This window comes from Myotis brandtii, unplaced genomic scaffold (genome assembly GCF_000412655.1).
Source record: "Myotis brandtii unplaced genomic scaffold, ASM41265v1 scaffold123, whole genome shotgun sequence".
NCBI lineage: Eukaryota > Metazoa > Chordata > Mammalia > Chiroptera > Vespertilionidae > Myotis > Myotis brandtii.
The window spans coordinates 15,012,081-15,018,798 of record NW_005354291.1 but is presented as its reverse complement, the minus strand read 5'-3'; positions in this window follow the sequence as shown (position 1 = coordinate 15,018,798).

The window sequence follows — 6,718 nt, the reverse complement described above, 5'->3', positions numbered from 1 at the left end:
GCCCAAGCCCTGCACAGAGGCATTTGCCGGATAGCCTTAGGCAAATGCTAGATTAGCACCGCCCTAGAGATCCAGCACAGAAGCTCTCCCACTGCAGACACAGCTGACTCTCATAGCCAGTTAGCCTGGAGGGCAAATCACCCCCAGTATTGCCGACAGCAATCAAGGCTTAACTACAACAAGACTGTGCACAAAGACCACAAGGGGGTGCACCAAGAAAGCATTAAAAATGCGGAGACCAGTCTATTGTTTTAAATAGGACATTTAGTTAAATTTGCTTTGGAACTTGTACCATAGTCATTTCCCCTTAGTAGACTATAAAGTTCTTGAGGACGGACAGTGCCTTATTCATTTTGTATCCTTTGCAATGCTTGGCACCAACTATGGCAGGGAGTGGGTGCTCGGCAATGAACTGGTTGAGTGCACTTGAGGGTTGACTCTCTAACTTCTTGGCTCTTCCCAGGGCTATTTAAAATGACAGATTAGATGTGTAAGCCAGCTATCTTAGCCATTGTAGACTGAATATCTTTTTCAATTTCACCCAAATTTAAACAAGTTTCTGGGGAAGAGGTAATATAAGAGAATTGTATGTATTGAGTACATATTAGCAACATTTATATTCCATTTCCAGAGTCTTTTTATTATGAGATTAATGTTTAGCAGCTCTGCCCTCAGTATCAATGCCTTTGGATCATATTCAACTAAAATAAGCCACTAAAATAAGTAAAATTAGTTGGATACATATTTAATGGGATAAAGTGCCAAGTAATCACAAAAATGAAAGTTTCATTGATATTATCATTTACAATATGATGTTAATTTTATTTTATTTTTATATTTAATATTTTTATTTTATTTTATTTTTTAAAGAATTTATAGGTTTTATTGTTTCCATCACCATTTATCCCCTCTATGCCCTCTTCCACCTCCTCCCACCCCCCTTAATATGATGTGAATCTTAAATATTATTAAATGCATGTAAAATCCTTCATAACTGCCTTTTAGCTGTCAGTGGTTTGTAAATATTCAAAGATCAAACACATTTATTAACTCTTCCTGAGAGAAATTTCAGAGAAAGATAGCAGAAACATGGTTTGATGTTTTGTCAACATAAATTTAAAAGATCTATCTACAAAAGTAAACCTTTCAAGTCTTTGTGGCAGTTGTTCTATACATTTAACTAAGGGGGAAACAACAAAAATATGTGGGGAAGGCACGTATACCACATTTTCTTACTTCTTGGTCTTGGCAGTGCTGATTAAAGTGTTTGATGAATAAAGATTTTTAGTACTGGTTGCAATGTATTCATTGATTTCTTAAGAACTCAGAACATGGTTTTCATTGCCACACACTTTCTATTCAAATAGCTGAATACTTATTCAAACATTTAGATTTCAGTTTAAAAGTTCAAACATCCAGTTTCTAGATGGGTTTCTTTTCTGAGTAGTTAGGTGGTTTCAGGATGCTCATCCAGGTACGACATCAGAAAAACTTGCTGTATTAACCACGTGTATAGATTATTTTCTTTGAAACATCAATATTATTACACAGTAAGAACAGTAACTATATAAAAAGTTAGATTCGTTTTATCTACTGAGGGGGATCCATAATTTACTGTACTTGCAAAATCAGATTGGTTTCCACAAGTGGTTTTTATAATCACAGAATTAAAGACAAAACAACTTGGATTATTCTAGAGGTTATCTAATACTTTCATATTAATAGAAATTCAAATCTTATGAGAGAAAAGAAAGACGACTAGATATGCTATAGTAATATAAGAGTTTGATACTAATATTTTGTCAGTTCTAACAGTTATATTGGTCATTGATGATTATAACCAATAAAAACATTTATTAAACAAATATTTATTTAGTACCTACTATGAACTTGATAGGTGACTCCTTTAATGGGGGCTTTTGATCTGATATTCAGGCCGTGGGAGGACAATTTACTCTGATGGGGAATCTAAGATGATGCATCAACAGATTGTGTGTCTCTTATTAAACTCTCCCTGTTTGGTACCTTACAATGATCTTCTGTTTGTAGTTGTTAAACTATTGTTCTGTCCCCCATCAGTAGAGAGCCTCTGATAGCTAGCTAAATCCAGGCTTATTTTCAAACCAATTAAGGGTAGAGAGGCCTTAGTAAACATGGGTAAGGCAGCCATTAGTGTAGAAAATTTGAGGTTAAAAAGGTCTACTACTAAGAATAATGGTTGCCAGGCTATGTTTCAAAACATCTACTTGCACTTCCACAGACAAAGATTTGGAATTCGTCCATATCAAGTAAACCACTTTACTATCAATTAAGCATCAGTATTATCTTGTGATGATTCTTATTTTTGGTTGCTGTTATATGGCTTTTAATGATCATAAATGTATTGTTAAGTATGTTTATGGGTAATTAGAAATGACTTTAAGTTGAATACAACATTGTTAATTTAGCATATATCATATGTTTGCATCAGTTTTAATTCGGGCCCATAATTTTTTAATACCATTGCCAAATGACATGTACTCCTGAAAACACCCCAAATTTACTGTATGGTACCATTAAAGTTAATCTGTAATTTAACCTTGTGTGAGTGCATAGGATCCCTCTGAGCCTCCTTCCCATCAGCTGGACATGACATTTCAGGACTTGCAAATGAGTTCCTTTCAAACCATATCAAGTGTTCAAGAGAACAAGTAAAGGTGTGTATGAAAGCCACAAGTCTGAGCTTTCACAGTTACCTGGCACATCAGCTCACCCAGGGCCTGGTTTTCTATCTTTAGGGCAGAATACAAAAAGTTTTTCCTCTGAAATTGCCAGAAAGCTGGGATGAGTCAGGAAACTAATTTGCATGGTAACTAAGGAACTTGACTGGTATCCCTTTCAGGTAGGTTTAATTGGAAACAGGACAGTGTTGTCATAACCTGGACTTTGTCCTGGGGCTCAGGAACAGGGTCAGAATCTCACCCTTCCATTTGGTGAGGGGAAAGAGAACACAGCCTGATTAGAACATGGGCCAAGGGGTAGGTGTTGGACTGGGCTCTATGTAGGGCAGGGGATACCAAGGCTGTAAAAGTAGGAAAAGTCAAAATCACACAGGATAGCCAAATTCCAAAGGTCAGAAGTAAGAGAAGCACCAAAGCTGTGGGTCTAGTATCAAGATCCAGTTCAGAGAAAAGGCAAATAATATAAGAAAGGCAAAATCAAATATGGTAGACAGATCCTGGCCAGGTAGCTCCGTTGGATAGAGCATTGTCTTGATACACCAAGGTTGCAGGTTTGATCCCCAATCAGGGCACATACAAGTATCAACCAATGAATGCATAAATAAGTGGAATAGATCAATGTTTCTCTTTCAACAAATAACAATTTTTTAAAATGTGGTAAAGGGGTGCATAAAAGAAAGGAATGACTGGTGTTTCTGAAAAGGTTTTAGAATATCAGTTGACATTTATAGTTTATATCTAATGGGGACTGCTATGGGGACTGACAAGGTATTGGTGGCAAATGGGCATGCGGATGAGCAGAGCTTAAACAGCCTGGGGAAAGCAAACAGGTAATAGGGAAGTCAGTTATTATTTCAGCCCAGGCTGATTTTCAACTTCTTTGGTTCAGCTCTTCAAGGACGGGAGAACTACCCCACCCCTCCCCCCAACTATGAGTAGAGCCCTTGCCCTTTTCTCTTGAATGTGTAAATATTCTGGTTCATTGAAAGACTGGAGGGGGTTCTGCTTGGGTGATCACATGGGGAGTAAACTTGAGTGGGCTTCGCTGTGCTGGGCAGTACTGGGTATAGATAGGGAAATGGCTGGTTTGGTCCCTGTGTCTAGGCAAGATGCTTCTCTGGTGAAGTCAGGGGTCCTGAGACTTGTCACTATTGAGACCTCAAACAGTGACCCTCTTGGTTGGCCTTTCTGAGGTCTACTCACCCTGCTTTTCTGGAGCAATGGTCCCAAGCCTCCTAGGCTGCTTCTCTAAGGATCAACTCCCAGACTCCCAGGGGCCCTCTGGGAAGCTCCTCTCATCAGAAAATCCCTCTGAAGCCCTGTCCCCCTTCATGTTGCCTTCTTCTCTTGTGCCATTTTCACAATAGACTTTCATCATTTAGAAATTAACTTGTTAATTAAAAACTGAAAATGTAGTTCTCCTTGAGAGCAAGCAGAGCTTAATTCCAAATCCTCCCTGGAAGTGAGGCGAAATGTTTGCATGCCATCTTTTTGTGCAGCCAAGCAAGGGAAAACAAAACTTGCATAGTAAGCAGTCTGAAAACTCACAAGCTACTGCAAAATGTTCACATAAAAGGGGATCAAAGGCCATTAGAGGAGAACCAGACATCCTCACACCAGGAACAAAACCAGGCTGGAAGTCAGAGGTGGAGGGTGGGGGCGGGGGAGGTCCATAGTTATAAAGTACAACAAGGGAAAGGAAAAAAATTATGCAGTTTGTAGGGTGTCCCCCACAAATGTACACCACACTTTGAATAAATATAAAGACAGTGTTTATTAAAATACATTTCATTTTCAAGATTGAGCTATCAGCTGTTAAAGTGTATATACATTTTTGTGGGATACCCTGTATATTTGTCTCCTCTAAGAAACTATAAATTCCTCAATGATGGTGATCATGCTATTCAACTTTCTGTTCTCAGCATATAGTACAGTTATTAATTCATAGTAGGTGATCAATAAATGTTTACTTGAAATGAACTAAACTTACCAAACTGTTTTCATGACAGGACTATAGTTATGTACAGTGCCCCCAGGATATCTTAAAAGCCCTACACATCTCACATAACTCTTGAACCTTTAGAACAGTGATTTTCAACTGGTGTGCCACAAGAATGTTTAAAATATACAATACTCGGCTGTTTAGTCAGGGACACTGACCTCTTTTCCCTTACATTGTCAAATGAATTAATGACAACAGCCAACACAACAATAGCTGTCTGGCATGAATGAATAAAAAATTATACTTATTTTTTGTCAGATAGGCAATATATGTATATATATATATATATATTTGGTGTGCCACAGAATTTTAGTAATTAATATTTGTGCCATGAGATGAAAAAGGTTGAAAATTACTGCTTTAAAGGGTTAGAGATATATTGAAACATCAAATAAAAGCATATTGGTGAATGTCCTAGCCTGAGAGGAAGACAAATAGAAAGAAAATGGGCGAAAAAGTACCTGGTTCTAAAAAAATAAACAGTGACTCTCCTATTCCAAAGCTAATCACATTAAACAATCCCGTTAATGCTAGTTGATCTTTTTAAAGCAGATTTAGAAACATCGAGTTACAATCTTATTTTCAAAAAAACTTCTCAAAATGATTAAGGTGGTGGAGAAGGGATGACAAAGGGGAACATGGCAAGTTGAATTTGGGGTCTGGCTGCATGGAGAACCAGGCATCGCTCTCTGCCAAGGCTCAGCCTGGCCAGCACAAGGATTTGTATCGTGGGAATATTGTTGCTGCTGTTGTTTCTAATTTATTATGGTAAGGACACTGAACTTGAGTTTCTACCATTTAAAAATTTTAGGTGCATAATATAGCATTGTTATGTATGCTGTACGGCAGGTCACTGGAACTTATTCATCTTTGGTAACTTTCCTTTCACCTTTCCCTACTTTTCCTCACTATCTTTCATTTACTTTTGCCGTCAGCATCACTTCTAGTTCCATTCTCCATTTCCCCATCTCCAATGACTTAATGTGAAATGCCATCACGTTAATCTCATTAACTATCACAGGTCTTGTTCTACCTGCCAAAGTATTGATAATCATTATACGGTTCTCTCCTGAAGGAGTAGTCAAGAGCCAAAGATTAAACTGACCTTATTTCTTACCACTGCAGGTCTGTGTAGGGCAACTTTTCTATATATTCTGGGAGTATTCTGTTTCTCTCTTAAACCATGTACCACACTGTATTGCATTCGTAGTGAATGTCAGCCTCACTAGCTTTTTACCTCTTTAAAGGCAAGACATCTTTTCTTCAAATCCTCAGACTGAGCATAGAGCCTGACATATAGTAACTATTCAGTAATCCTATCTAATAATAGACAAACATGGTAATTAACCGTACCTCCGACACGCTTCCCATTGCCTAATCAGGGCAATATGCAAATTAACTGCCAACCAAGATGGCGGCCAGCAGCCAGGCAGCTGAAGTGAACAGGAGGCTTGCTTGCTCCAGTGATGGAGGGAGCCAAGGTTCCCCGCCTGCCGCTGCCAGCCTCTGAGCTGCACTCTAAGAAACAATGTTGCAATTATAGAAGCTAAAAAACCCCCAGAAACCTGCTTTCAGCCAGTCCCTGTTGACTCAGTGTTCCGGAGACCCAAAAACTGTAATTTAGATAACATGCTGTTTCTGCTTCTATAAACCGCTTTTTTCCAAATCAGGTTCCTCATTCCAGACCCAAGGGCTCTAGTGTTATGGGTTCACTCAGTGAGATAGAACACAGACTCAGAATTTAAATTTAAGAGCCTTTATTAAGCTGGCCAGCAGACTACAGTTACAGCACCCTGCCAAAGCAAAGGCTGCGCTGCAGAGATGACCACAGGTGTTGCCGGACCGGGCTTGGTTAAATACCGGGTGGGTTAGTGAGTAGATTGAGGACTCGCGGTGCGTGATTAAGTGAGAAGCTGAGGAGGCTCTGGGAGCCGCTAGGTGCTCTCCCTCGGGGTGTTCACAGAACCAGCTGGGCCAGAGCCTGTGCTTCTGCCCA